This window comes from Sapajus apella, unplaced genomic scaffold, assembly GCF_009761245.1.
Source record: "Sapajus apella isolate SASKATOON/1434 unplaced genomic scaffold, GSC_monkey_1.0 scaffold35, whole genome shotgun sequence".
In the NCBI taxonomy this organism is placed as follows: domain Eukaryota; kingdom Metazoa; phylum Chordata; class Mammalia; order Primates; family Cebidae; genus Sapajus; species Sapajus apella.
Window position 1 is genome coordinate 17,539,578 of NW_022436975.1, and position 22,296 is coordinate 17,561,873.

The window sequence follows — 22,296 nt, forward strand, 5'->3', positions numbered from 1 at the left end:
ATAATAATAATAATGCTAAATGAATCACAGTTGTTTTCAATTATTTGGATACTTAATTCACCCCTCTGAGTTTCCAGTTTACACCAAGCCAATCCCCCCGCCCCGCGCCCCGCGCCCCGCGCGGACCGCGGCGGAGAGCGTTTATCCCCAGGTCATCTCCGCGGGGCCCCGGCGCTTTGGCTTGCGCGGGTCTTGGGCTCCGCGGTAGCGGCCACTGCGGGCGGAGCATCGGGAAACACCCGAGGCTGCGCCTCCAGAAAGGACCCACCGTGTCCTCTTGAACTTTGCACAGCGCGTGACGGGGGCAGACGGCGCACCGCGGCCCGGCCTAGCGCGAGGGTCCTTGGGGAAGGGAGAGGAGCAGGGGTTTCCTCCGAGGCCTGAGCGGGGCGCAGCCTGCAGCCTCACCCCACACAGGCTGCCCCCGGCCCGCCGCTAGCGCCGCTCGGCTGGGGTCCGGCGCCTTCCCCGGCTGTCCTTGGCCTCCCGGGCGCTCTGCGGGAGGAGCCGCCGGCGGCCGTGACGCGTCAGGGAGGAAACGCTGGCGCCCGTCGGCTCTGCCGGGAAGGAGGAAGCGCAGAGCGTTCGGCTCCGCGCTCGCCGCGACGGGAGCAGCACAGGGGGGCCGGGTAGGTGCGGGGCTGGCGGGAGGGTCCGCGCACCCGGGGCTCAGACGGCGGCCCGGGGCGGGAGGAGACGGGGCGGGGCGAGGGCTGCGCGGGCCTTGGCCGCTGCTTGTCCTGGGAAAAAGCCGTACCCCCGCCCAGCCCCAGGCTCCCGGAGAGTTTGTGGTCTTTGTTTCCACGAGGTGAATTCAGATTCTGCCTGAAGATTCCTGAACGCCCAAGGGCTGTCAGTGGCTGGACCTTGTTAACCCGCGCGCAGCCCCCGAGCCTGGAGGAGCGGGGAACGCCGAGCGGGGAGACCCCATCTGAGGTCGAAAGTGGGTGCAGGTCACTTGCGAGGGTCGGAGAGGGGGCAGCCGCAAGAGTGGGCTGGATGGAATCATTAACCTATTGTCAGCGGATCTGTAGTTAAGAGACCTTAATACGTTGTGTCTTATAAGTTCTCTGTGATTTGAACCCTTACGTCTCTCCAAGAGAGTCTGGCCCTGTTAATTCTCAGTTTTAGCATTGGAATGTATCCACTAGAAGTGCTTTGAGATTTTTAGATTCTGTCATTTTTAGTCATCGTTACTTGGAAAGAGAAAGGAATCATCTCTTGAAACTTAAACGCTTTCATTGAGCTGTGCACAGTGACTTCTGAACCATGAGTAGAATTTCAGTCCTGCACCAGAGAGTACTTGGGGTGCACTTGAGATGCAAAATAAACACGGAGCACTGTCATTTCTAAATCTTTGTCAAAGTGAAAAATAGGCTGTTGGGTATTTTGATTCACTCCCTTCTCAGATTGAGACTTCACCCAACCAATCTGGGAAGTGCCTTCTTTATTTACCAAACACTTACATAGCTCTTACTGTGTGCTTGGCTCTTTCTAAGCGCTTTATAAATATTAAATTGAATTCTTAACTCAACATATTATAGCGGTTCTGGCAATGAAGAGGCTATCCATACTTTAGTTCCCCAAATGTCATTGCAAGAGCTAGAAACATTAGAGGAAGTTTTAGGCGTGTTTTAGCACCGGGTGTGCCTTCTGGTCCCCTTGGCTACCGCTTCTGTAAGACAGCTACCACCCCTGCATTTCCCTGGGGTAAGGGAGCCTGGAGCTCCTGGGAATGCTAGCTGTTCAAAGCAGGTGTTGGTCAGAACCTGAATGACTTGTGTAACATGGTCCCTCTCAACTGCCGTGCCCATCAGCTCACTCTGGAGACACCAGAACTTCCCCTTCTTTAACTGCCACAGCATGGAGCCTACTTTTGTTTTTGAAAAGAGCTTTGTTCCTAATCTGTTCAACATTATTCATATGACGTAGTTTAGATTTGAGGGTCAGATTGAACTTGAAATTTACTATAAAATGGAACATTTTTGTGTGTACACATCAACATAACAAATAACGTTTTGTAATTTTACTGCTATTTGCTGTTGGAAACATTGAATTGGTAGGTCAGCCTCATAGGTGTCCATTTTGTGATTTGCAGAGAGAATATTCTTTCAGAAAAACATGCCCTCTTCAAATGTACACCATTAGAGACCCAACAGGGTGACTAAGATAGACATGATCCTTGTCATGGTGATTATGAATATAATGTCAAAATCTACACATCAGACTAGCTTTGTGGTTCCCTCTCTCCTTTTCTGTGCCCCCCACCTTATCTCTCTTTCATATATTTAACTTTTCAGGGAAATGATTAAGTAAGCTGATACGCCTTATTTAATAGAATTATGGAGTGTCTTTTGAAGCAAGAAGGCTCATGTTCCTCTGATACATTAATAGTTTATGGCACAGCAGGCATTAGTGTCATTCGTGACTTCAGTTTAGCCAAATGACCCCTAGCACTTTCATGGTTTACAAAGTACTTCCAGACATACGCGTTTACCCGTTAGAGAGATCTGTGCAGTTGGTCTCTTAACTACTTTTTATTACCTATTTTTACAGATGAAGAAACTGAGGCATAGAAATGTTAAAGTGTTTTAGCCTAGATTGCACAGCAGGTGAGAGGCAGCAAATGAATAGAGGGAGGTGTGTGGACAGTACCTGGCACGTGCAGGCCTGTAATAAACATCTGTGGAATGAATGACTCCAAATGGCTTCAGATATCTTGCTCTTTCAAAACATGTCTCTCAAAATACCATAGTAATTGACTTATGCCTGAGAGATTTCCAGGCCTAATCCATTGCCTCTCTTATTTCAAACAGTATCTGATACAGCACATTTTCTACAGAAGGGATAGAATGCCCTTTGGACTCATTTTCTTGGGATTTGCCACCTCTGGTTTTTGAAAAAATAAAAATAAAAATAAATTTTTTTTTTCATCCTACTTTTTTTCCTCTGACTTTGAGAGTTTAGAATGGACATATGATATTTATGTTTGTGTTGACAGCTTTCTTTTATTCCTCTTTTTTTTTTTTTTTTTTGAGATGGAGTCTTGCTTGTTGCCCAGGCCTGAGTGCAATGGCACAGTCTAGGCTCCCTGCAACTTCTGCCTCCCAGGTTCAAGCGATTCTCCTGCCTGAGCCTCGTGAGTAGCTGGGACTACAGGTTCGTGCCACCACACCTGGCTAATTTTGTATTTTTGGTAGAAACAGGGTTTTACCATGTTGGCCAGGCTGGTCTCAAACCCCTGACCCCCTGATCCGCCCGCCCTGGCCTCCCAAAGTGCTGGGACTGCGCCCGGCCATAGCTTTCTTAGCTCTCCAAACTACTTAGATTTATGATCAAGTTCAAACTCAATGATCATAGGTATTGTAAATATTTTTGAAATGTCTGACATTACTATGTATTTTATTGAAATGTTGCAATGACTTTCGCATAAAGGGTCTTTAAAAAACACACAAATTCCTCAACTATTTATATTCTTTAAGCATAGCCCTCTGTACCTAAAGTATGTGATTTCCAGGTGAATAACCTTCAATTAGAGAGGATAATGTAACCATTACCTGGCGGGAGGAATTGAGAAGAGTTATCAGGGAGAGATGAGAAATGGGATGGCCTTTCCCATAACGTGTATTAGGCGGTACAAAACCCTTAATGAAGCCAGACTGAGTCATCTGCCTGTCAACGTTCTTCTGCGTAGGAGTGGAATAAAATACCTTTGAAACCTGCCTTGTTTCAGAAACCACTTTATCTTTTCCAATGTTCATATTTTCTCACTCTTTTTAAAAAAAATTAATGTAAATTACTGACTAAACTGCTGATTCATGAAACTCAAATTATGTAACATGTTATTCCTGACAGTTGTAACAGCTCCCACATTATTTTAAGCTACTCAGTGTCTCTGTTTTCCTTTACCTTTTCCATTTCTCATGGTGGAGACTTTGCTCTCATTTCATTCTCCCCTGCCCAATATCATGGAGAAAAGTGGTATATTTAAGAGGTGACACTTCCACATCTTGTAGTTCATGTCAAAGTAGCTTAAAGTCAATGCTAGCTTTCAGTTGTCATTGCTGAGGAAGACAATGTGAAAATCAGATGTTGAAGGCCAATTCAAAGCGTCACCCAGTAAAATTGTATTAGCTGTCTGAAGCTGAGCCAGAGGGTTTTCAAGGGGAATTAGGGCAGTGTGCAGTATCCTGCCCTAGTCCAATTTCTCAGGTCCTTTCCTATTTCTCCAAAGTCCTGAAAACCTGCCTAAGTTCACCGTCTTATAGCCACTGTTCTATTACTTTAAACAAAAATCTGCTTTCCTTGGGTGCAGTTGGGGTAACTGAAAGAAAGGTAAAGATATAAGGGGAATTGTTAGAGGGTGAGGGACTAACAATATGTAAGATGGAAAATGGAGATGTGTGTGAAATGAGTAATGTTATTGAGGCCTTGCGGGGGGGCGCGGGGAGGATTCCTGTGCAGTGCAGCTCTGCTTCCCCTGACAGGGCCATACATATAGTAAAGGTCTATATGGAATCAAAGTTTGAGAAGAACTAGAAACATCTCTTGGCATGATATTGGTGGGCAAAATTACTTTGTATCATCAATGGCACATACTTTTACTTGTAGATAGCTCTTTCTTCAAGTCACTAAGTGAGTTTGCTGTCAGATAATTCAAATATAGAGGCCAGGCACAGTGGCCCACACCAGTAATTCCAGCACTTTGGGAGGCCGAGGTGGGGGGATCACCTGACGTTAGGAGTTTGAGACCAGCCTGGCCAACATGGCGAAACCCCATCTTTACTAAAAAAGAAATACAAAAATTAGCCTGGACCCCATCTCTACTAAAAAAGAAATACAAAAATTAGCCTGGCATGGTGGGAGGCTGAGGCAGGAGAATCTCTTGAACCCGGAAGGCAGAGGTTGCAGTGAGCCGAGATTGCACCATTGCACTCTAACCTGGGTGACAGGAGTGAAACTCTCTCTCAAAAAAAAAAAAGAAAAAAAAGATAGCTGGTTTAGTGGCTTTTAACTTGAGAGTAAGAGTGGTTGAGAAAGAGCCTGGATTTTGTATCTTTTAAAAATCCTTATTCTTTTTCGGGAATGCCTATACTGTTGATATAATAATGTAATTCTTCTCACTGTTCTGTGATTTTGAAGAAATAACACTGTTTTTACATAGCATACAGCAATAAGCATGATTCTGGCTAATGATTTCTATTCAAGTTCCTGATGTATTTGCTAAGCCAGTCAATAACAAACATTTTTCTTCTATAGGTAGAATGGATTTCATATGTAATATATTCATATACAAAAGTGGGACTCATTGATGGATTAGCCAGTCCATAGACTGCTGAATGAAACATATTCAAGTACAGTGGTGCTTCATAAGTTTGAAAATGAGAAGGAACTTTAATACTCTAGTTATGTTTTTAGTTAATTAATTAATTAATTATTATTATTATTGAGACAGAATCTTGCTCTGTTGCCCAGGCTGGAGTGCAGTGGTGTGATCTCGGCTCACTGCAATCTCTACCTCCCAGGTTCAAGTGATTCTCGTGCCTCAGCCTTCTGAGTAGCTGGGTCTACAGTTGTGCACCACCACACCCAGCTAATTGCTTTTGTATTTTTAGTTTCACTGTGTTGGCCAGCCTGGTCTCAAACTCCTGGCTTCGGTGATCCACCTGCCTCGACCTCCTAAAGTGTTGGGATTACAGACGTGAGCCACCCTTTTTTTTTTTTTTTTTTTTTTTTTGAGACAGAGTCTCACTCTGTCCCTCAGGCTAGAGTGCAATGGCACAATATTGGCTCCTTACAACCTCCACCTCTGGGGTTCAAGCAATTCTCCTGCCTCAGCCTCCTGAGTAGCTGGGACTACAGGCGCCACCACCACACCCGGCTAATTTTTTCCATTTTTAGTAGAGATGGAGTTTCACCATGTTGGCCAAGCTGCTCTCGAATTCTTGACCTCAAGTGATCTGCCCACCTCGGCCTCCCAAAATGCTGGGATTACAGGCCTGAGCCACTGCTCACGGCCTACCTCCCTATTTTCTAACCAAAAATAGAGAAAGGTTAACTTAAAATGATCCAATTTCCAACTCAGCATCCATACATGCAGATAAACATATATATGTATGAACAATATATAGACTATGTAATTTAATGCACATGTATGTTTTACATATGACCAGCTCAAAGGGAATTTTGGAATCATATTCTTAGTTTCCCAAGAAAACACATGCATCTTCCCCCCCATTTTAATTTTAGTTGTGTATTTTATTTTTTAATCTTTAAAAAGGTATACAAGGCTGAGGTGGGAGGATTGCTTGAACGCAGGAGTTCAAGGTTACAGTGAGCTACGATTGTACTGCTGCACTCCAACCTAGTTGACAGATTGAGGCCCTATTTCCCCCCAATAAAAAGGTACGCCCTTAAATTCAAGCAATTGAGAAGCATATGTAATAAAAAAAACCCCTCTCCACTCTAATTTTACCCAGAAAGATAACCACTGCTGCTTTATATCCTTCTAGGCGTTTTTCATGCTTACATAAATTTGTCTATATGTGTGGGGATAGACAAATCTATGTAAACAGGAAAAATGGGGATTGTTTTACACAATTTGTTCTTTTCTTTCTTTTTTCTTTTCTTTCTTTCTTTCTTTATTTATTTGTAACAGGGTTTTACTCTGTCTCCCAGGCTGGAATGCAGAGGCACAATTGTGATTCATTGCAGCTTCAACCTTTAGGGCTCAAGCAACCCTCCTGCCTTGGCCTCCTGAGTAGCTGGTGCATGCCTCCATACCAGCTAATTCTTTTTAATTTTTAGTAGAGACAGGGTCTTACTATGTTGCTCAGGCTGGTCTTGAACTCATGGACTCAAGTAATCCTCCTGTCCCTGCCTCGCAAAGTGCTGGAATTGCAGATGTGAGCCGCTGTGCTGTGCCATCCTGTTTCTTATTTAACACTATATATAGACATCTATAGATCTATATAATTAGTTTTGATTGCTGCATAGTATTCTACTTTATAGTTGATTGTCCATTTTCTGTTATTTCTATTATTACATGTTTACCATTTTGAGTCCTTTAAAATATATTTAAATCACCAAAGTAATACTGTTTTGGACAAATAAAAGAAGAAATAGAGAAAATAAGAATTGCCAGTAAATTTGTCACTCATTGATAACTGCTATTATCATTTTAGAGTGTATCTTTCTAGACTTTTATTTGTGTGTGCATGTACATATCTTCAATGCCATTTTTGAAAGTTTCTTTTATACAGGCTTGCTTCGTTGGTTAAAGAATCATGCTTATGTAGCCAGCCAACGTCACAGATTCCAAGCACCTTTGAACCGGTTATTTTACTGTTTCCTGGCCACCTGCCATGCCCCAGCCCTGGCTAATACTCTTGGAAATTTATACTACTGCTCATAAAGGGACTGAGGGTGTGTAGATGGACTGACAAATCCATCCAAATTAACATAAAGCACACGTTCTTCTAATGAGAGTCAGTCAATATTTACATTATAAGTTCATCTAAAATACAACATATTTAAGAAGATAAATGATAGGATGTTCACATGTAATTGATTGTAATCACTAAAGGAGAAGCAGAAATAATTGACTTGAACCAAGGGAAAAGTGGCTGTTCTAAATTTCAGTTAGGAAATAAAACAGCTCGCATGGTGACTCATGCCTAAAATCCTAGCACTTTTAGAGGCTGAGGTGGACAGATTGCTTGAGCTCAGGAGTTCAAGACTGGCCTGGGCAACATGGTAAAACCTAGTCTCTACAAGAAATATAAAAAATTGGGCCAGACGTGGTCGCTCATGCCTGTAATCCCAGCACTTTGGGAGACCAAGGCGGGCAGATCACCTGAGGTTAGGAGTTTGAGACCAGCCTGGTCAAAATGGTGAAACTCTGTCTCTACTAAAAATACAAAAATCAGCTGGGCCTATAATCCCAGCTACTTGGGAGGCTGAGGCAGGAGAATCGCTTTGACCCCGGAGGCAGAGGTTGCACCTCGGTGACAAGAGCAAACCCTGTCTCAAAAAAAAAAAAAAAAAATATATATATATATATATATATGTATATGTAGATATGTATATATATATACCCACAAAATTAGCCAGTTATGGTGGCACACACCTGTGGCCCCAGCTGCTAGGAAGACTGAGGTGGGAGGATTGCTTTAGCTGGAGGGGAGGAGGTTTCAGTGAGCATTGATCGTGCCACTGCACTCCAGCCTGGGTGACAGAATGAGACCCTGTCTCACAAACAAAACAAACAAAAAAAGAAAATAGAACAGGTGAACTTGAGATGTTTTGAAATACTCATCTAATAATGAGTACATTGTTTATAATATAATTGGTTTAAACAGCACTGCCACCAATGGTGGGAATAGGTGACCTTGAAGTTACTTGTGATCCCATTATATTATAGGCTGTCTCCAAGTCAGTAACACTTGACTTAGTATGATTTCATGCCCATAGTTCCCCCTTCACATACTAAAGCCACCACTCTTTCCAGACAGTGGGGGTCTGTGCTGACATCTCTTCATTCCCCTTTCGTCCCCCAGCGTGTGAGTACACAATCTGCAGCCTACAATCTACAGCAGGTGTGGACTTCTGCACTCTTTGTGACCTCCCCTGCTTTCTGAGAGTTTGGTCTCCTTTTTAAACCTTGTTCTTTTTTCCTCTTCTTCCACCTCTTGCATCAAGAAAATTTCTGTCTTTTCTCTATCTCACTCTCTTCATTTTGGTCTTAAACAAAATGGATACTAATCATGGTGATACATTTAAAAGCAGGCCTTTAATAAGGGAAAGGAAAACTTTTAGTTTGGGAAGAAACGTAGACATTATAAAGAACTAGTGGTTTCAACCTTCAAAGCCCTTGAGAATACCTAGTAATTCCTTTCAAAATATCCACAGAAGTCCAAACCCACCTCCTCTTCTCTAAATAAGCTCTTTTTTCTTAAGCACTTTTTTCTTAAGCATATATATATATATATACACATACACACATATACTTTAAATTTTATAGTGTATATATATACATATATATATAGTATATATATGTGTATATATACATATATATATATATACATACACATATAGCTTTAAATTTTATAGTATAGCTTGTGTCATTGCAAAAGCATTGTTTTGTGCTATTTTTTTTTCCCCAGTTAAAGATGTCAGTCATGTTATGGGTTGAATAGAGCGTTTTGGTCTTGAAAGCTAACTCCCAGATATGACCACTGTTCCCTTTAGAAAATACATCCAAAGTTCTATCAGGCTTCAAAATAACCTTTTTGTTTTCAAGTAAGTTAAAGACTAAGAAGGGTATATTGGGTCAAAGGTTAGCAATCTTTGAGAAGTAGTATGTCAGGATTCCCAACCACTTCCTTTCAGATTTTTATCAGTAGAGATATGCACTGGTAAGACCTTGGATCAGATCCTTGGGACTTACAGAAGAAACAGTACTGGTTCAGGAATGCTAGGTTCCCTGCTGGAGACTCTTAAAAGAGGTGGAGGTAGAGGATCAGGCCCAGAAAGCTGACTGCATACGAACTTCAGCTCACCTGTAAAGGTGCGTGGGCCAGATGGTATAGGAAGCTCCACACCGAGACAGTAGCTACTTAAACTGCACTGGGAGTAAAGGCCTATTTTCTCATAAACATCAATGGAAAAGCTTTCAAAAAGATGTTTTTATTCAGGCTCCCAACAACATGGTGCCAAAATTGATGATGGCTTAAACAAGGAAGTACTATATGATTTGCTTATTGGAACTGGTACTGTATTAGGTTGTTCTTGCATTGTTATAAAAAAGTACCTGAGACTGAGTAGTTTATAAGAAAAGAGGTTTGATTGGCCCATCGTTCTGCAGGCTGTACCTGAAGCATCTGCTTCTGGGGAAGCCTCAGGAAGCTTACAATCATGGCAGAACACAAAGGGAGAGTAGGGACATCACATGGCAAGAACAGGAGCAAGAGCAAGAGTTGGGAGGTGGTGACGCCACACACTTTTAAATGACTCACTATGGTAAAGATGGCACCAAGCCATGAGGGATCCTTCCTATGATCTGAACACCTTGCACCAGACTCCATCTCCAGCATTGGGGATTTCAGTTCAACATGAGGTTTGGGCGGAAACAAATACCTAAACTATATCAGGTACCATTGTTAATAAACATTCAGAAGTAAGATTTTGTTATTATTACTTTTTTAAAAAAGGGTCTTCCTCTATCACATTAGTTGGAGTACAGTGGTGCAATCTTAACACACTGTAGCCTCAACTTGCCAGGCTCAGGCAATCCACCCACCCGAGCCTCCCAAGTAGCCGGGAATACAGGTACATACACTACACCTGGCTAATTTTGTTTATTTTTTATAGAGATGGCGGTCTCACCATGTTGCCCAGGCTGATCTTAAACTCCTGGGCTCAAGCAATCCTACATCCTTAGCTATCCAAAGTGCTGAGATTATAGGTGTGAACCACTTGCCCAGCTGTTATAATTTGTTAAAAATAGCTTTTAGGCCAGGCGTGGTGGCTCATGCCTGTAATCCCAACACTTTAGGAGGCTGAGGTGGGTGGATCACGAGGTCAAGAGATCAAGACTATCCTGGCCAACATGGTGAAACCCCCTCTCTACCAAAAATATAATAATTAGCTGGGCATGGTGGTGCGTGCCTATAGTCTCAGCTGCTTGGGAGGCTGAGGCAGGAGAATTGCTTGAACTCAGGAGGTGGAGGTTGCAGTGAGCCAAGATCGAGCCACTGCACTCGAGCTTGGGGACAGAGCGAGACTTCATCTCAAAAAAAAGCATATAGCTCTTATGTTTTGTAATTCTACATGTATGTAGCTGTACACAGTTGATAATTTAGTCCATTCACAAGTACCTTTCTCTCATTTCTGATTGACCTCTTTTTATTCTACTCTCTCTTTCCACCAATATTTGGTTTATTTTTGTGTGTGTCTGTAAGGAAATTTTTTTTTAACTGATGAAAGAAAAGGTATTCCAATATTTTAGCAGAGAAAAGTTTTTAAGATTTATTAGATTGCAGCCCCTTTTCCCTTTGAACTTTGTCTCCCCTTTAGATTTCTATTATTTCTGATTTTTACTGATATTGACATCATTTATTTCTAGTCTTCCATTAATTTTAATTTTTTTTATTAGGACTACAGCTCATGACACTATGCCCAGCTATATAAATTTTTCTGTTTTTTTAGAGACAGGGTTTAGTGAGGGTCCTGTTGCCTAGGCTGGTCTGAAACTCCTGGCCTCAAGCCATTCTCCTGCCTCAGTTTTCCAAAACACTGGGATTACAGGCGTGAGCCACCATACCCAGCCTCTTTCTCCTTTTAAAAGTCCACTAAGGCTGGGCATGGTGGTTCACACCTGTAATCCCAGCACTTTGGGAAGCTGAGAAGGGTGGATCATAAGGTCAGGAGTTTGAGACCAGCCTGGCCAACATGGTAAAACCTCGTCTCTACTAAAAATACAAAAATTAGCAGGGCATGGTGGCAGACGCCTGTAGTCCTAGCTACTCAGGAGCCTGAGGCAGGAGAATCCCTTGAACCAGGGAGGTGGAGATTGCAGTGAGCCAAGACCACACCACTGCACTCCAGCCTGGGTGACACTAGCAAGACTCTGTCTCAAGAAAATAAATAAAAAATAAAATACATATTCAACTTGCACTTACGAGTAAAAAAAGAAAAAAGGAAAAAAATTAAAATAAATAAGAAGTGTGAACTAAAGTTTCTGTCCCATTGAAATTGTTTATTGCTTTCATTGGACATGTTAGGATTAAACATTTGCCTGTGAGATGCGAACATTGTGTATAAAATGCTACCTTTTGTGTGGAAAGACCAGGAAAAAGGAATATATTATGTTTTGCTTGACTATATGTAAAGAGAAATAAGAAAATTTCTCATGTGTCTCTGGAAAGACACATAAGAAATTGGCAATCTTGGCTGGGCATGGTGGCTCACACCTATAATTCCAGTACTTTGGGACGCCAGGGCGGGTGGATCACCTCAAGTCAGAAGTTCAAGACCAGCCTGGCCAATATGATGAAACCCTGTCTCTACTAAAAATACAGAAATTAACTTGGCATGGTGGTGTTTACCTGTAATCTCAGCTACTTGGGTGGCTGAGGCAGAGAGAATTGCTTGATTCCAGGGGGCAGAGGTTGCAGTGTGCAGAAATCGCGCCACTGTACTCCAGCCTGGCTGGCAGAGTGAGACTCTGTCTCAAAAAAGAAAAGAAAAGAAAGAAAGAAAAATTGGCAGTGTTTCTCTGTTTGGGGTGGTGGATGAGAACGGGTGGCTAAGGATGGGTAGGAAGGCAACTTCTCACTATGGTTTTTTTTTTTGTGAACCTTGTAAATATGTAACCCATTGTTAAAATAATGTTTAAAATCATGTCCCAGAGTTTCCTGACTTTTAAAAAATAGATCTATATATATCTAGTGTTCTTTTTCCATATATAGCCATTAGTAAAGTTGTTGTTTTAAATTTTTTTTTTAAGAATGCATGTGTAGTCTAGTCTCAAAGGACCAGTAGTAATTTGCAGGCGCCATGCCATGGCTTTGTTCTCCTTCAGCGCTCTCGAATGCTGTGACTAAGATTCATTACGAAGGCTTCCATTAGGAAATTCTCATACTGCAAATACAGCCAAACCTTAAATTATTGCTGGCTTATTGGAAGAACCATTTAATTGAAATTATCTGTAGTATTTTGCCAATTGGATACTTAGTTGTTTCCTAATTAAAAACTCTTAGATAATACCAATGCAATTACTGCAACGTCAGTTTATCTTTCCCCCCATGATATCTTGTATCCTATCATCATGGTTATAATTTATCTACTTAAGATTATATGAGTTTGGTGCTTTTAGAAAATAAAGGTTGGTTTACTTTTAGTATTTAGATAATTGTGCCCCTTTCAAATTGTACATGTTAAGCCAAATGTTTTCTTTCATCAGGATTTTTGTAGTTTTCATCATGTATGACCTATATTTTATCTCTCAGAGAACAAAGAAAAAGGCACTAATATTTATTGAGTTCCTACCATATGCTGGGTGCTTGAGAGACATTATTTTATTAAATATTCATAATAATGCTATGGGATAGGTAGGTCATTTTATTTTGCAGATGAGCAACTTGGGCATAGTAAGGTTTCCAAGGTTGCTGTGTGTGGCCAACACAGGTCAGAGCTGACCTGAACAGGTCTCTCAGACTTTACCACAAGGTTCCCCTGTATTAGTGATAAGGGGGTAAGAGCTGACTCCTCTGAAAGCCCCTCATCAGAAAGAACAGGCAGAACTGATGAACAAATAACCCAGAGTACCATCTGCAGATGAGGCAGTGGTTACATGAGTTTGAAAATCAGTTTTCATTTTTACTTTATCATTGTGAAATCATATTAGTGTTTTAATCTAGAAACTTGTGCCAGATTTCAAGAAGAAAGCTGACTAAAATGTTTTAAATATGTATTTTGTATCTAACAAAAAAAGACTAAAGATTCTTCATTTAGCTGGGTGTCATGACATGTACCTGTAGCCCCAGCAATTTGGAAAGCTGAAGCAGGAGGATCGCTTGAGCTCAGGAGTTTGAGGTTACAGTGAGCTGTGATTGCTCTACTGCACTCCAGCCTGAATGACAGAGCAAGACCCTGTCTGTAAAAAAAACAAAAACAAAAACAAAAAAGATTTAGAAGCTGATTCCGTTAAATCCTGAACCTATAGAATTTGAATATCTTATGCTGTTATCTGCAGAACCGTCAAACTCCTGCTATTAGTAACCAATGTCCAGTGAACTTTACCAGTGATAACAAGTACTGTTGTCATATTCTAAAACCTAACAATGATAACCAGTACCACTTATATTAATCCGTGGAAACAGAGCAATAACTTTGTTGAATTCTGTTGCATGTTAGCTAATGCAGGTATATCATGGGTTTTTATAGATAATGAAGTAAGTTCCTCTAACCAAGTACGATAGAACATGTTACATCTTAATTTCTTTTTTTTTGTTTTGTTTTTGTTTTGAGACAGGGTATTGCTCTGTTGCCCAGGCTGGAGTGTAGTGGTACAATCTTGGTTTACTGCAGCCTCGATCTCTTAGGCTCAAGTGAGCCTCCCTCCTGAATAGCTGGGACTACAGGTACACACCACCTGGCTAATTTTTGTATCTTTTGTAGACACAGGGTTTTGCTGTGTTGTCCAGGCTGGCCTTAAATTCCTGGGCCCAAGTGATCTGCCCACCTTGGGCTCTCAAAGTGCTGGGATTATAGGCATGACCCACCATGCACCAGGTCTGAATTCTTACATACTTCAATATCCTATGATTCTCTTATCTAATAAAATGTATTATGGTCCTGGGCAAAGATGGTGGTACGGTCTGGATGTGCCTCCCAAAATGTATGTGTTGGAAACTTAATCCCCAATGCAACAGCATTGGGAGGTAGGGACTTTTGGGAGGTGTTTAGGTCACGAGAGCTCTGTCCTCGTGAATGGATGAATGCTGTCGTGAAAATGGCTTTTGGGAGCAGATTTCTTGCTTTCTGCCATGTGAGGACACAGAGTTTGTCCTTTTTGCCCTTTCTACCTTCCTCCATGCAAGGACACAGCAAGAGGCCCTGAACAGGTGCTGACACCTTGATCTTGGACTTCCCAATCTCCAGAACTGTAAGACACAAATTTCTATTCTTTATAAATTACCCAGTGTCAGGTATTCTGTTATAGCAGCACAAATGGACTAAGACAGATGGTGAGAAAGACGCTGAGAAAATTAAAATGATTGGGAAAGTTTAAAAAGAAGTAAAAAGTCACAAATAGTAAATGGAGAAGACAGAATAAACCCACAGCATACACTAGAGTAATTTACACTTAACACTTAAAAATAACAGCTTTATTGAGATATAATTCACATACCATTAAAGTTGCTTTTTAAACCACAATTCAGTGGTTTATTCACAGAGCTATGGAGCCATCACCAGTATCTAATTCCAGAACTTTCATCATCCCCAAAAGAAACCCTGGACCCATTGTCAGTCATTCCCACCTCTCCTTCCAACCAGCCCCTAGCAATGACAAATTACTTTCTTTCTTTGCAGATTTGCCTATTCTGGACACTTTATTTAAAAAATGTAATCAAGGGCCGGGCGCGGTGGCTCAAGCCTGTAATCCCAGCACTTTGGGAGGCCGAGGTGGGTGGATAAAGAGGTCAAGAGATCGAGACCATCCTGGTCAACATGGTGAAACCCCGTTTCTACTAAAAATACAAAAAATCAGCTGGGCATGGTGGTGCGGGCCTGTAATCCCAGCTACTCAGGAGGCTGAGGCAGGAGAATTGCCTGAACCCAGGAGGCGGAGGTTGCGGTGAGCCGAGATCGCGCCATTGCACTCCAGCCTGGGTAACGAGAGTGAAACTCCATCCCCCAAAAAAAAAAAAAAATGTAATCATATAATATATGATCTTTTGTGAGTGGCTTCTTTCACTTAGTATAATGTTTTCAAGGCTCATCCATGTTATAGCATGTGGTACTGTATTTCTTTTCTTTTCTTTTGTTTTTGAGGTGGTTTCACTCTTGTCACTCAGGCTGGAGTGCAATGGCAATATCTCAGCTCACTGCAACCTCCACCTCCCCGTTTCAAGCAATTCTCCTGCCTCAGCCTCCCAAGTAGCTGGGATTACAGCCACCATGCCTTGCTAAATTTTGGATTTTTAGTAGAGATAGGGTTTCACTATGTTGGCCTGGCTGGTTTCAATACTTGACCTCTGGTGATCCACTTGCCTTGGACTCTCAAAGTGCTAGCATTACAAGCATGAGCTACCTCACCCAGCCATTTCTTTCCTTTTTTTTTTGAGATGGATTCTAACTTTGTCACCAGGCTGGAGTTCAGTGGTGCCATCACAGCTCACTGCAACCTCTACCTCCCGGGTTCAGGTGATTCTTCTGCCTCAGCATCTCAAGTATCTGGGACTACAGGCATGCACCACCACGCCTGGCTAATTTTTGTATTTTTAGTAGAGACGGGGTTTCACCACGTTGGCCAGGATGGTCTCGATCTCCTGACCTCGTGACCAACCCACCTTGGCTCATTTCTTTTTATTGGTGAAAAATATCTTGCTGTTGGCATGCTAAGGCAGGAGGATCGCTTGAGGCCAGGGTTTCAAGACCAGCCTGGGCAATAGAGTGAGACCCCCACCCCAACAACAAAACAACAACAACAATAAATAGCCAAATGTGGTAGTGTGTACCTGCAGTCCTAGCTACTCAGGAGGCTGAGGTGGGAGGATTGCTTGAGCCCAGGAGTTCACCCAGTGAACTCTGATCACACCATTACACTCCAGCCTGGGCAACAGATTGAGACCCTGTGTCTTTAAAACACTTTCTGGACTGGGCACAGTGGCATGCATCTGTAATCCCAGCACTTTGGGAGGTCAAGGTGGGTGGATCAAAAGGTTAAGAGATCAAGACCATCCTGGCCAACATGGTGAAACCCCATGCCTACTAAAAATACAAAAATTAGCTGGGTGTGGTGATATGCATTTGTAGTCCCAGATACTTGGGAGAATGAGGCAGGAGAATCCCTTGAATTCGGGAGGTAGAGGTTGCAGTGAGCCAAGATCGTGCCAATGCACTCTAGCCTGGCAATAGAGTGAGACTCTGTCTCAAAAAAATAAATAAATGTTATATGAATATACCATATTTTGCTTATTCATTCATCTATTGATTAATGTTTGGGTTGCTTTCACCTTTTGGCTATTACGTATAATACTCCTATGAATATTTTTGAGTAAGTTTTTATATGAACATATATGTTTTAATTTCCCTTAGATGTATACCTAGGAGCAGAAGTCCTAGGTCATATGGTAACTCTTGTTTAACTTTTTGAGAAGTTGCCAGAAGTTGTTTTCTAGAATGCCTACATTAATTAATTTTTTTTTGTTTGTTTTGTTTTTGAGATGGAGTCTCGCTCTTTCACCCAGGCTGGAGTGCAGTGGCGCAATCTCAGCTCACTGCAACCTCTGCCTCCCAGGTTCGAACAATTCTCCTGCCTCAGCCTCCTGAGTAGCTGGGATTACAGGTGGCTAATTTTTGTATTTTTATTAGAGATGAGGTTTCACCATGTTGGTCAGGCTGGTCTTGAACTCTTGACTTCATGATCTGCCCACCTCAGCCTCCCAAAGTACTGGAATTACAGGCATGAGCCACTGCACCTGGCCTATTTATTTTTTGAGCTGGAATTTCACTCCTGTCACCCAGGCTGGAGTACGGTAGTGCAATCTCAGCTCACCGCAACCTCCGCCTCCCGGGTTCAGGCAATTCTCCTGCCTGAGTCGCTGGGATTACAGGCACGTGCCACCATGCCCAGCTAATTTTTTGTATTTTTAGTAGAGACGGGTTTCACCATGTTGACCAGGATGGTCTTGACATCGTGATCCACCCACCTCGGCCTCCCAAAGTGCTGGGATTACAGGCTTGAGCCACCGTGCCCGGCCAAAAGTGTTAATTTTTAATGAAACCCATTTACCCATTTTTTTTCTTTGTTGCTTGTGCTTTTGGTGTCACATCATCTAAGAAATAATCACTTAACTCAAGGTCACAGAGATTTACTCCTATGTTTTCTTCTAAGAGCTTCATAGTTCTAGGTCTTATTTTTGGATCTATGATTTATTTTGAGTTAATTTTTGTTTATAGTGTGAGGTAGGGGTCCAACTTCATTCTTTTGCATATGTATATCCAGTTGTCTCAGCACTGTTTTTTGTTTGTTTGTTTGTTTTGTTTTGTTTTTTTGAGACAGTCTTGCTCTGGAGCGCAGTGGTGCAATCTCAGCTCACTGCAACCTCCCCCTTCTGGGTTCAAGTGATTCTCCTGCTTCAGCCTCCTGAGTAGCTGGGGTTACAGGTGTCTGTCACCACACTCAGCTAAATTTTTTTTTGTATTTTTGGTAAAGATGGGGTTTTGCTATGTTGGCCAAGCTGGTCTCAAACTCCTGACCTCAGGTGATCCACCCACCTCAGCCTCCCAAAGTGCTGGATTGCAGGTGTGAGCAACTGCACCTGGCCAAAAGTATTTTTAAATTTTCCTTGTGATTTCCTCATTAACCCATTGATTACTTACAAGTATATTATTTCATTTCCACGTATTTGTGAATTTACCAGATTTCCTTTGTTACCTGCTTTCTAATTTAATTGCATTGTTGTCAGAGAGCTCACTTTGTATGATTTTTGTACTTTTTAATTTAATGAGAACTTCTAATGGGATAATATATGGACTATCTTGAAGAATATTCCATGTGTACATGAGAAGAAAATGTATTCTGCTGCTGTTAGGTGGAATGTTCTATAGATGTCTATTAGGTTTAATTCATTTATAGTGTTGTTCGTATCTTTTTCCTTGTTGATCTTCTGTCTAGTTATTACCCTAAATAATTTTTAAAGCACTATTTTAGTGTTTCATATTAGAATAAATATGAAAATTTATTATCAAGATAAAAGACTCCAATGGAAACCTATGTTGTCTTAATGGGCTGTTCAAACCAAATTAAATTTGAAAATTATTTACTTAAAGGTAAAGAACCTTTGGATATTAATATTTAAATGTAGCTTATGTTTAGTGGTGTTTTCTCAAGTCTGTAATTCTTTTGTGTCTGTGTATTAAGATTTACTAGTAGAATATGCTTTTTTTTTTTTTTTTTTTTTTTTTTTGAGACGGAGTTTCCCTCTTGTTACCCAGGCTGGAGTGCAATGGCGCGATCTCGGCTCACCGCAACCTCCGCCTCCTGGGTTCAAGCAATTCTCCTGCCTCAGCTTCCTGAGTAGCTGGGATTACAGGCATGCACCACCATGCCCAGCTAATTTTTTGTATTTTTAGTAGAGACGGGGTTTCACCATGTTGACCAGGATGGTCTCGATCTCTTGACCTCGTGATCCACCCGCCTCGGCCTCCCAAAGTGCTGGGATTACAGGCTTGAGCCACCGCGCCCGGCCCTTAGAATATGCTTTTAAACGGTATTGCCACCCATCTCAAATTAACTAGCATTCATATTTTGAGAACCTTGTTAGGAATTAAAAGTTTACCTGCTAACATGGTTGAGACAACATCTCCAAAAACATGTGACAGAACACACTGAATCTTCATGACAATTAGAAATGGTAAGCAGTTAAATTTTCTTACTTGTTTTTCATTGGAACATTATTTGATTTGCACCTACAAGAATTATATGAAATAGACTTGTCAAAATTTGCAGTAGTAGTAAGACCATGTGAGATCTAGTTGGTGGAGGCAATTAAAAATGTTTTAACATATAAATACCAGTAAATTCTTTTCCTCAACTAAAAATATTTGAACATTTTAGTGCCACTTACCATGAACTTGTGAAAACAATATAATTTAGCTTTGCTTAGCTTGGCGTGGTGGTGCATGCCTGTAGTCTCAGCTACTTGGGAGGCTGAAGCAGGAGAATTGCTTGAACCTGGGAGGGAGAGGTTGCAGTGACCCAAGATTGTGCCACTGCACTCCAGCCTGGGCAACAGGCTGGAGAGTCCGTCTCAAAAAATTAAAAATAATTTAAAAATAAAAAGCAAATATGCACATTTCATTTATTTTTCAAAATCCTCTTGTAGTTAGAGTGACCTCTTAATTAATCCTATTTTATAATAATGGCCATGTTGGAAGGCCATTCAGCCTGGGCTGATAGAGGATATTGATGGGAATGCAGAGGAAAAATTCTACAAAGTGTACATGTTACGTATAGCCAGAAAAGTTGCATCATTCCTACATTATTGGAGGGGATAGCAATTCAGGAGAAAGTATAGGTTGGATAAAAAACAGAAGAATGGAGCAAGAATGTGATAGTGGGGAAAAGTTACAGAATGGGGCAAGAATGTGATAGTGGGGAAAGTACAGAAGTAGATGAAGGAGGAAGAAGCTGCAGTAGTCTTTGCAGGTCTTGACAAAGAGGCTGGTGCCCAGAAATGCATACCTTGGCCTTCTAAATCTATTTCTACCTCTTGGACAGAAATTTCTGAGAGTGAAGTGTTGTTGAAACACATCTTCAGTAGTATAGTTACTATATAGTTATTATAGTAATCAAATTATCTCTTTCCATTTTGATCATGTGGCAGTCACCCCTGTTAGCAACACTGAACGTCCAAAGGAGTGAACGTGATTGTTTTAGCAAGTCTTTTCTAATCCTATGAAATAATTTAGGAAAGAAATGATGGGTGTAAAAATGCTTGGCATAGTGAAGGGTACAAAGTAGCCATTTGATAAATAAATGTTGGCTGATATTAATCTGTTCATTATGTTCTATAATATTTAATAGCCTTAGCTACAGATTCTAGAAGGCTTGGGTTCTACCATTAGCTTCACTAATTTCAGTAACTTAGTAAGTGATTTTATTTTCTTTGTAAATTGCTCAAAGTTCCTTCTACCTCTAAAATTATATGGGTCTATTAAACTTATATAGAAAAAACAAACTGTAAAGATTATTATTTTAATAGAGGTGGAAGTTTTTGTTGTTACCAACTTTTTCAATTTTAACGAGGGTACACTGCATGAATAAGATTATTTATAGCATTATCTAAATCCAAGCACTGATTTATTTGAAAACAAAGGGTTTCTTTGCAGTGTCATTTAGCTTGGCATTGCCATGAATCCAAGAATTATTCTACATGAACCAGAGAACAGTAATGCAGTTGTACTTAAATTTAGAGTTCCACACAGCCATTCACCAGGGATGAATTGAGGTGAATAAGTACATCTAATTTAATTTGCAAAAGTTCTAAAATGTACTGGTGGAATTTGTTGCAGGAATCACAGTGAAAAGCAGTTTGGAAATGTGGCTCAGATCGTGTAAAGCTGTTGGATAAACTATCACTGCTTTTTGTTGCATTTTTTTTTCTGGATCCGTGTGAGTTCTAGTAAAAATTAATAGTAACAAATTTTTTAAAAATGTGTGTGTATAGTTTTTTTTTTTGTTGTTTTTTGTTTTTTTACCTCTTTGAAATGATGTGTGGTGTGATTGTTAGATGTGGATCAGCATGGTTGGTCATCTTTTTTTTTTTTTTTTTTTTTTGAGATGGAGTCTTGCTCTGTCACCAGGCAGGAGTGCGGTGACGCAATGTTGGTTCACTGCGATCTCCGCCTTCTAGGTTCAAGCGATTCTCCTGCCTCAGGCTCCGGAGTAGCCGAGATTACAGGTGCGCACCACCAAGCCCAGATAATTTTTGTATTTTTAGTAGATATGGCGTTTCACCATGTTGCCCAGGATGGTCTTGATCTCTTGACCTCATGATCCGCCCGCCTCAGCATCCTAAAGTGCTGGGATTACAAGCTTGAGCCACCATACCTAGCCGGTCATCTTTGTTTTTAAAGGAAGCCAGTGCTTGGCTTCAAATAATGCTATGTGAAATTTTATTTATGTGGTATACCTTGTTCAAAAATTGTTTTTTGTTTTGTTTTTGTTTTTTTTGAGACGGAGTTGTTTCGCTCTTGTTACCCAGGCTGGAGTGCAATGGCATGATCTCCCCTCACCGCAACCTCCGCCTCCTGGGTTCAAGCAATTCTCCTGCCTCAGCCTCCTGAGTAGCTGGGATTACAGGCACACGCCACCATGCCCAGCTAATTTTTTGTAGTTTTAGTAGAGATGGGGTTTCACCATATTGACCAGGATGGTCTCGAGCTCTTGACCTCGTGATCCACCCGCCTTGGCCTCCCAAAGTGCTGGGATTACAGGCTTGAGCCACCGCGCCCGACCAAAAATTGTTAAAATTGTAAAGACTAACATAAATTTTCTTTCCACTTCTATTAAAATTGTTTTTCTACCTCTTTACACATTCATTTGAGGTTTCCTGGGAAAAGTAGGAGGCAAACCATCCAAAGGTACTGTGGGTTTTCTAAAAAAATTTAAACTCTTGCTATTAAAGTTCATTTATCATAATTCTACCGACAGTACTCCCCCTTATCCATAGTTTTGCTTTCTGCAGTTCAGTTACTGGAGGTCAACTGTTGTTGAAAGTAGGTGCATACAGTACAATAAGATATTTTGAGAGAGAGAGAGAGCACATTCACATAACTTTTATTACTGTATGATGTTATAATTGTTCTTTTATTATCAGTTATTATTGTTAACCTTTTACTGTGCCAAATATATAAATTAAACTTTGTCATAGGTGTGTGTATATATATATATATATATATATATATATATATATAAAAACATAGTCTATGTAGGGTTCAGTACTATCTGTGGTTTCAGGCATCCATTGGGAATCTTGGAATGTATCCCGAGGTTAAGGTGCC

At 41.2% G+C, this 22,296-nt stretch overlaps 1 protein-coding gene across 4 annotated transcripts in view; it reads left to right on the top strand.

The window, feature by feature from the left end:
• The window catches only part of LOC116563579 (serine/threonine-protein kinase Sgk3), a 189,868-nt gene that overhangs the window by 42,648 nt on the left and 124,924 nt on the right, over positions 1 to 22,296 (top strand). The window contains exon 1 of one of the 4 annotated variants that reach the window (XM_032296253.1): positions 174 to 629. The exons of the other annotated variants lie outside the window; for them this stretch is intronic. The gene's annotated coding sequence lies outside the window, so the exon portion shown is untranslated. Of the gene's footprint in view, positions 1 to 173; positions 630 to 22,296 lie in introns of those variants that run through there. 4 annotated transcript variants of the gene reach the window in all.